The sequence below is a fragment of the Glycine soja genome, chromosome 1 (assembly GCF_004193775.1).
Source record: "Glycine soja cultivar W05 chromosome 1, ASM419377v2, whole genome shotgun sequence".
In the NCBI taxonomy this organism is placed as follows: domain Eukaryota; kingdom Viridiplantae; phylum Streptophyta; class Magnoliopsida; order Fabales; family Fabaceae; genus Glycine; species Glycine soja.
The window spans coordinates 51241960-51252159 of record NC_041002.1 but is presented as its reverse complement, the minus strand read 5'-3'; the positions used below and the strand labels follow the sequence as shown (position 1 = coordinate 51252159).

The 10200-nt window shown below is 29.4% G+C and overlaps 1 pseudogene; it reads left to right on the top strand.

Moving 5' to 3' along the window:
• Positions 1 to 811: 811 nt before the first annotated feature.
• Positions 812 to 5117, top strand: LOC114420144 (annotated as a pseudogene).
• Positions 5118 to 10200: the final 5083 nt, after the last annotated feature.

Here is a 10200-nt window from a genome sequence, read left to right as displayed (position 1 = left end):
TAATTTATTTTTAAAAATAACTAAAAAATTAAATAAATATATTAAGAATAAAAATATAAAAAATTAAAAGTTAGCGTTATAAAAAATACTGTGTCAAGTTTCAAAAACTATTAAAAATTATTTTAAAAAAACTTATTTATTAAACAATCAAATAAGATTTTTAATTAGTAAAAAAATAAAAAAATTAACTGAAATATTTTTAAAAAATATTATTAAACTCTTAATAAAAAACTGATAACAGGAAAGAATATGAATAGACTTTATTGATCATTAATCATATTCATCTCTTACTATTTTTTTTATCAAATAGTAATCGTGAAAATCCATTATTTTTAAAACAGTATACATGTTTTCAGATTTAACTCCTTGAAATGAGTAACAATAAAATAAGAAATGTTAGCTGTTAATGATGAAAATTAACAGTTAAATTTTTAACTCATTATACTTAATTATTCTTATATGCACATAATATTAATCATTAATTTTCTTATCAACTATGTTAAAAATCACATTTATTATAATTTTTATTATTAATAATATAAAAATTATTAAATTAACAGCATAAAGAAATTAAATTTTTATAAATTTATTAATTTTTATAATAATTATTTTCAAAATGTCATAAAAGTGATTTGAATTTACATTCTTTTGGGAGGAAATATAATTTAGTCAGTTGGATAAGTTTATGAATTATGATAAATCTTCTTATAAAAAAAAAACTTTATAAATTATAACACTGTATGAGAGATAAATAAATAATAAAAATATTATAACCGTAGTCGCCGGTACCAAAGTGTCGTCAAACCCCTCTCTTGGTTTCACATTTCGCTATTTAATACACATTTTCACTACTCTCTCTCTGTCTCTCTCTCTCGCTTTCTTCTTTTCCTTTGTCAATTGAGAATTGTTCCTCTCTTCCATTCGTGTACCCGCAAAAGAATCATGACGAGTTCCTCTGCTGCCGCTCGCAAGGTTAGCCCTAAAACCTAACTCACTCTCTCCTTCGATCCTCCCTCTCTGCTTGTTCATTCGTTTCTTAGGTTGAATTGGGATTTTATTTGATGATGATGATGAATGTTTCAGAATCTGAGTAAGATTGCCTGCAATAGGCTCCAGAAAGAGCTCGTGGAGTGGCAGGTCAATCCCCCAACTGGTTTCAAGCACAAAGTCACCGACAATCTCCAGAGGTACCAGATTCTTCTAATTCCCCTCTCAATCAACACCCTAAATATTCTCGATTTCCTTCTTCCATTGTTCCCTTTACATTGTTTTTTGTTCCTTTGCTTTGTTTCTCTCTGGAAGGTGGGTGGTTGAAGTCACTGGAGCTCCTGGGACACTTTACGCTAACGAGACCTACCAGCTTCAGGTCGATTTTCCTGAGAATTACCCGATGGAAGCTCCTCAGGTTCTTCTTTTGTCCCTTTCATACATAAATTTGTACCGACTTTTGGTTTTCAGTGATGTTATTCTTCTGTTATCCACGGTTTTGCAGGTGATATTCTTGCATCCGGCTCCGCTGCATCCCCATATCTACAGTAACGGTCATATTTGTTTAGGTATGTATATGAATTTTTCACTTACCGTGTTTTGTTGTCTAATCTTATGGGATATTCTGTTTGTTAGTGTTATGTCCATTTTTTTTTTTTGTTTATATTCTGGCACACCCTTTTGGTATATGGTTTTGTTATGTGTTGTTGCTTGTATTTTTTGTTTGTTTTGGCTTTTATGTTGTGAATTGTTTCAGATTCTGACTTTTGTTGTAATCTGCTTCGGACTTTTCTTTGAAGTCTGGAAATTCAAAATTATGATTGCTTGCTGTGAATTTTGGGGAAGAGGATGGCAATCGGTTGGTTACTTGTTTAATTTTCTGTAGTACCTGAGGAAATCAATTTATTTTGTAATTTTAAAGGAATAATTCTATCTTTTTCCTAACAAAATTCTCCTAATTCATTAAAAGAAAATATTAATGATCGGGTGCATTTGAAGTTTCGAAGACAGTGAATGCTGTTACATTGCTGTTGAATACTTACTGCTTTGAATAATTAGGAATATTTGTTAGCAAGATACAGCATTTTTTTTATTGAAAATAGCTCATATTCAAGAAGTTAATAAAATTTAGAAAATGGATGAAACAAGAGAATCTTGTAGTAAATGACCTTGACTTTTTGCAGATGTGTATCTCCCTGGTTTGGCATGTCCAAGAATTTAATTGGACCATAATACAAGTTTAAATATGTTAGGAATGCTATTTTATGGTTATGATGATAACCTAGCAAAACTATAGAAAAAGTATGGTATATCATATATGTGGGGAATAGAGAGAAGTATGGGTCCTTTGTATCTTACAAAGTGATTTTCTTTTTGGTGTTTCCATGCCCGCATATCTTGTTTTGTGTGGTTGTTAGAATGGTATGATTCACTATTCAAATTGCACAGTTGGATGCAATTTGCCTAGCTAGTAATTTGTTTCTTCCAATAAACTGTAGATGGCTTTGAATTGTGTGATGCATGCTTGAATTGATGTGATTTTATATCATAGACATGAGACAAATGATTCAATAATTTGTTCGTTTATTTTTTATTTTTCATTCCAATATTCATGAGAAATTTTAAATTCAAAGAAGCTCAAATTGTCAAATGAAAAGAAAATTTTCGTTCCTATTCTTTGTTTTTTATACTTTAGAAATAGGGACTTCATATGGTCACTCATTCACTTACTCTATGCACCCTATATGGTTGTTCTATTGCTCCATTCTCATTCTTCTGAAATAGAAGCTTTAAAAGTCACCTGCTTACTCTATATGCACCTTAATTTGCTGTATCATTGCTCTGTTTTTCAAGCAGTAATGTAACATTATGTAGCTCCTAAGGCTAAGGAGAAGCAGGATGGTTTCTCATAACTTTGTACCGTTTTTGACAATAGATTGCACTTAGGATGCACTATCATTTAATAGGAGCATGTAAGGAATTATGATTTATGAATTCACCTGACTTGGCTTATGATGATATTATGGTATTATTGGAATTTACTTTTTCCTTGGTGATTTGTGAAATATAAGTACTATTTGAGACTTTTGAGTATTTCCTTGATGTTTTAGGTGTTGAATCATGGATATTTAATTTTTTTTAACTAATGTGTTATTTAAAAATGTATATATGTTATAACTCATGTTTCTAAAATTGAACAATGATTCTTGATATGATTCATGATTTGACAACTTTTAAGTATATTTCAATGTTCATATTCATCTTTGAAAATGTCTCCACCTTCCTCACGAGGGTCTAAATTTGGGTTTGATCTACTTCTGTTGTTTTCTTTTTCTCTCTATCTATTCTGGGATGAATTGTGTAGGAGTTTGTACTGCAAAATGGTTTGACTTTCTAAATGAGTTGTATGATATTTGATTAAGTGAAATTGTACATGACTGGTCAGGCAAATGCTTGTTTTGTCTTCCTTTTTTCTTTTTTTTGCTGTTTCAGCAAATTGTTGTCAGTCATATCAAGAAGTTTCTGTAAGGCTTCTCCCCCCACCCCAACACCCCTTTTTGTTATTAAAAATAGGCATTTGAAGAAGGGTAGCAATGGAGAGTGGGTATAGTTGAAGTTAAGAATGCATTGTTTTCTCCTTTATTCATTCATGCCTGTCTAGATATCTAACTCTTATATTATAAATTTGAATACATATTTAGATGCACATCTTCTCAATTAGACATTTTCAATCTCATATTTAGACGTGCATTTCATATACTATCCCCATACTTCCCAAATAATTGCTCTTAACCATCTTAAATTATCATTATTTTATTTTTATTTGTATACTTAATTTTCTTAACCATCTATTCCATTTAATCTAGCCCCTTTTATTTATATCTCTAAATTAATTTTCAATAAGTTTTTAAAAGAAACTGTCAATAGTTAAAAACAATATTTTATTACTATTTAAATTGTTCATTTTAAATAAAAAATGTAATCTATATATTCGTAGATACTAGATAGTAATTTATTATGAATTTTAATTGTATAAAAGAAAATATTTATCCCTTATAATGTACTTGTTAAAATACTAGTTGATGATAATTCTCGTTATCATTCATTTTGGGGTTAAGACATGGAAGGGATTTAAGAAGCATCAACCTTTTGCTTCTGGCGGATAGAAAAAAAAAAAACTTTTGCTTCTGGGAATTTTATGTGCTCTGAAATCCCATCTATATTAGTGTCATACTTTATAGTTAACCATTTTTTTCTTTTTAAATTTAGATAAAAGCATGATTGACTTGGTGGTGAGCTGACATTTGATGTGCTTGACATCATGCAGATATATTGTATGATTCATGGTCCCCTGCGATGACAGTTAGTTCTATCTGCATCAGTATTCTCTCAATGCTTTCAAGCTCAACCACAAAGGTGAGAATTTTTTAACCATGAATCTTGTATTTTCCTAATTCCTTTTGTGCTATGATAAGATTACTGGACCATATAGGACATGCTATATTTTTAACCAAGGTTTTAAATAAACATTAATTTGATAAATGATTGGTTATTATTTAAGATTCTACTGGTGAATTTAGGTAGGTCATTGATCCATCATCAAATGGGTGTCATTTTGGCTTAATAACTCATTTCTTGATTTCTTTGGCAGCAACGCCCTGAAGATAATGACCGCTATGTAAAGAACTGCAGAAATGGCAGATCACCCAAGGAGACAAGGTGGTGGTTCCATGATGACAAAGTATAATAAACCAGTTTCTCTAATAAGTCCACAAAAGTAGAGTAGAGGATTATCCTTTTGAAAACAAAATGATGAAATGGGAAAATGCATTTTGAGAAACCAGGATCCCTTTAAATTAAATGGATAATAACTCTGCTGTAAATTGGCATTGCCTGGCATTTGTAAAGGAAGGGGAAACTATGTGTCTTAAGCAACTTAAGGAGCAAACAAACTCAACATTGTGGTTAATCTCACAGCTACTTGGATGTGGATATAGAATGGTCTGATTAACCCCCGTATTGACAACTTGTGTTTAATACTTCTTTTAAGAGTTGCCCATTATATCTCAGAATTGACTATATGCATTGCAAATACTCCCCCATTATATCTCAGAATTTGATTATATGCATTGCAAATACTCCCCATTATATCTCAGCATTGACCATATGCAATCCCCATTATTTCTCATAATTGACCATATGCATTGCCAATATTCCGAGTATTGATATAGAAAATAACTCCTGATATTTATTATTTATAGCACCTAGTGCATTTTGTTCTTATTTTTTTGGGAAGAAAAATGGTTAACCCTTCTTGCCCAAAAGAAATAGAATGGGAGACAGTTATTCGCTAAACATTGCATTTGTTTGTGAAGACTGCGCGTGAATAATTCTATATCTTCCAAATAATTATTATGTAGAAATTATTAAACATTGTTAGTTTTCTCAGTTCTTTTTTTGTTTAGTACTTCTGTTTCTAGTAAGGATATAAGATATAGGATTTGTCAGAAAGGACAGGTTTATTCATATCCTTCAGTGAAGGATTAGGATTCTATAAAGTTGAAAATTTAACTGTGGATCGAAATTATAAAACTTTTTTTTTGCAGTGAATAGTTTTATATCTTCATAATAAACCAGCATAAAAATCTTCAATAAAATATTGAAAATTTTCTAATATTTGATACCAGAAAAATGTGTTTTTTATTTCTTATATATATTTTTAATCATGTTATTAGTGCAAAGCATCTATTAGCTTTGTTCATGATAAATTTTCGGTGAAAAAATCTGATTAGTCACCTTAATGAGGTTTTTTTTAAATTATTTTTCATTTATAAGACTTGAATTTGAGACATATTTTTTAATTATTTTTCATTTAAGATTTGAATTTGAGACGTTGTTTAAAGGAATTGAGTTTGATGTCATTAAAACTAATTATTTATTTGTTATTTCTTATATTTTAGTCCCTCCAAACTAAAATTTACATTTTTTAGTCTCTCAAATTTTTTAGATATATATTTTTTTAGTTTATTAGGGTGGAAATAAACAAGAAATATTCAAAAAAATTGGTAGAGTCAATAGTTTTGAGGTTGCACTCAAGATATCAAAGATTTGTGTGGAAAATCTTCAGCCGTCCATTGTTTTACAAAACTAAACATGTGCCCATGTGCTCCTTGTGTGTCTTCTTCCTTGCAAGCTGCAACTTGGGGACTCATGCTCGTGCTCATGTTGGGTTTCTCTGTCTTCTACCTCTCAAGCTCCAACTTTTCGTCTCAATGTAGCTTAAATTTGTGTGATTTGTTGTGTACTAGACACGAGTTAATCAACTATGTGCAGGAGCATAATCAATTATACTTGGCGTGTGTTGGTACTTGTATACAAGGAATGAATTACTCTATTATGTGGAGCAAAATTGATTATCATAGTGTCCGTTTGATTCCGCATCGGCGGAGGGAGGCTATATGTGTTATAATTACGTGAAAACTTGAAGCAATGAATACAAGTTTCTGCAGGCAATTGGATTTGAATTTGGTTCTACACTCATGCATAATCAAACACACATAATCCATGGTGTAACAAAATGTGTGTCCGGAATGGTGTTAGAGACTATTTTTTTATTTTCATGTTTAATTTTTATTTGGATTAAAAATGTTTTTTATAACTGAAAAATAGGTTATTTTTAGAGTACTATTTCAAATTTATTTTTTGGTCAATTATGTACCTAATTTTTTTTTCAATGTAATATCTATCGTTAGTCTCATTTTCTTAAGTGATGACGTGATAAATAGAGTGTCACATCATCAAGCTTAATCACTAACACATCAGCGTCACATCATTTGTTATTATTTAAAAATTTTAATTTTTTCTTCCCCTTCTTATTCTCTTTCTCCAATGATTTACCATCGTCATCCAACCCTCACGCTGAGGTAGTTACTTGCCAGCACCTTGAACGAGACAAATTGCACACCGAAAAGTGGATGTGCATGTTGACTCGACTCGGCTACAGCAGGTTTAGGTCCACGCACTCCTTGCTATTCATGGGTGAACACCATCACCCAATCCTTGTCACAACACGTGCTAATGATCCCATCCATTAAGCTCTAGATTCTCGATGCGAAAACCAAGTCGCTATCCCCAATTCCATAAATCGATCTAGATCCTTCACCAGGATTATCGACTTCTTAGTCGTTTCCGTTAATAGAAACTTCAGATCCGAAGGAGGAGGGGAGGCGGAGGCTGAGATCAGTGCCAAGGAAAAAGTCGACGGCATGATCAACAGTGGTGACACTAGATTGAGCGACAGTGATGGCATGAGATTATTTTTTGATGGAGGAGGAGAAGAAGGAGAATTGAATTTTTTTAAATAATAAAAAATGATATGACATCAAGGTGTTAGTTATTAGACTTGATGACGTGACAACATGTTATGTTATCACCTAATAAAATGAGACTAATCACAGATATTACATTGAAACATAAGAAATTTTCAGGTACGTAATTGATCAAAAATAAATTTAAAATAATAATTTAAAAATAATATCTTTTTCAAGGATGAAAAATATATTTAAGGCTTCTTATTTTGATGCAAAAGTTAACAATAGTTGTTTCACAAAATTCACGTCACGTATAAACCAAAATTTTATCCAAATATGCTAATAATTAATTATGGGGAGATACGTCAAAAAATATTAGCATTGTAAAGGTAAAATGATGTTTTTATTAATAATTTAATTTTTTTTCTTTCTTTCAGATCAAACAAACTAATAATTTTATTTTTGCTATATTTTTTATTATTTACTTTTTCTCTCAGTTTCTTATCTTCCTATTTCCATTCGTCTTTCCATTCCTCTGTGTCCTTACTATTGTGAATGTTTGGGTTATGGCTTTTGAATACAAGAGTTATTATATATATATATATATATATATATATATATATATATGTATATAACATTTTGTCTTTTTATTGTTCTAATTTTTTGATAAAATAAGTTTGGGGTTTTCGTAAAATTTGAAAAAAAAAAGTTTGGTCTTTATAATTTTTTTTATTAATTTGATTTTTATAAAAATAAAACATATTTTTTATAGTCTTCAATGATAACTTTGTTAGACGGGTTTTTAATAACAACTTTGATAGGCTTCAATGACAACATATTTTTTGATAATGTATTATTTTATTATTGTTTCATCTTGTCCCTTAATCTCATGAGAAAATCACACAAAAAATGATGAAAAATTATAATTTTTGACTAATTGAAAAAAAAAAATTACATGTGAAAATTTAATAGTCATGTTAGATTATTATCTAACAGAGTTATTACTAAGAATTATAAAAAAATATATGTTTTATTTATACATGAATCAAATTAATATCAAAAATTTTATGAATAGTAAATTATTAGTAATAATAAACGTACACAACATATTTTTTTCTTAATTTTACTTATTACATCATTATTCTTTATACGTCTCTCTCGTCCTTTCGCCCCACTAAAATGCTGTGCACGTTTATTATTATTTTTTCACATAATATAAGTATATGCGAAAACAAAGGCAGGCAAGGTTTGGGTTTCATGTCCAATCGAGGTCCATTGACACGGTCAGAATTTAGACTGAACGTCAAATCCAGCAGACCTACGCCTAGCTTCTGTCTGCTGTGGCTCTGTGCTTCCACAAATAAACAACATTTTCACGCCACAAGGAATCCATGCACTTGCTTTGGTTGGGTTATTAACATAACAGATGATGAAAAAAGAGAATCAAAACAGGATTGTGGTTAATTACTGGGTTACCAAATAACAAAAACAGAATGAATGATAATAAGGGTTTCAGAGTAATACTTGAAAAATTAAAAGTAATTTTTTTACATTAAAATTCCAACATAAAGGATAATGATTAATAAATTAATAAATATAATTTTTATTAAAAATGGAGTATATTTATAACATTAAATATTACATTTTTATTTTCAATTTCTTAATCAATATACATAAAATAATGAGTAATAAAATTATATTAATTATTAATTTTTATGCTCCATCTTGTATAATAAGAATGTTTGCTTCTTTTTTTTATCACAAGTATCTATATTTATATCACAAACAGAAGAATTTTATGAGTTGTACTATTCCGATAACAATTATTTAATATTTTTTTTACCTCGATCTATTATTGGTTATATCATCTGTCACGTTTTTTAGTTTTCTATATGTTTTTCATTTATCCTTTTCTCAATTATTGTTGTAAAATTGGATACATGATTTGTTCTACAAATAATAATATTGTTCACTTATGATAGATAGATTGAGACGATGGCATGATTGATTGATGAAATTGTATCCTTCCCCGAATCATCATGCAGCCAATGTCTTACAAGTTTCAGCATCGATCTTAAGCCTTCATTATTTATTGCACAACAATCAAGGAAGGGAGAAAATATAATAAACGGGTAAAGAAGCCTTTGATGGAGAGACAGTAGAGGTTCATACTGGTGGTTGTTATTAATGTTACTAACACGGTAAATTTATTTATTTTTTACTGAAAAAAGATAAATTTATATATATATATATATATATATATATACTTTTTTTGTTTCTCTTTATCAAATTATATATCTGGTCTTGTAAACCAAAAATTTATAAATCTCATCACGCACGTCTCGTTTTTTTAGTGAGTACTCTTTCCTTTTTCTTTTAATCTGTCTCACGTAAAAATTGACTTGAAATTTTATGGCGTAAATAATGTTACTCCTAATTATATAAGATCTTAGAATGAGAAGCAGCTTGAATCAGTGGTAAAAAAAACTTACAATTTACAGTGAAAATCATGTGATCGAAGTGAGAAAGGCAGGAAGGAAGGAGACTGTGGGCATTGAGTTAGAGAAAGATGGGACGGGTCGTACGCAACCCAACAACGTTAATATCTTCGAACTTTCTCTATCACATTGCCGTACCGTGCCTCGATATTCATCAGCGATTAATAATAATCTCTCCCTCTCATCCAAGTTTAAAATATTTTTTTATAAGACTTAATTTATAAATTTGTTATTATTTTTAGATTGGAAATATTTCTTAATTTAAAAAATAAAAAATATATCAAAAAATAATTAGGAAATAGAAAAATATTAATTAAAAGAATAATTATTAAAAATTATGAATTTAAGATGAATTTATTATTATTAACTAAATTATTTTTTTAATCATAATAAATTAGATAATT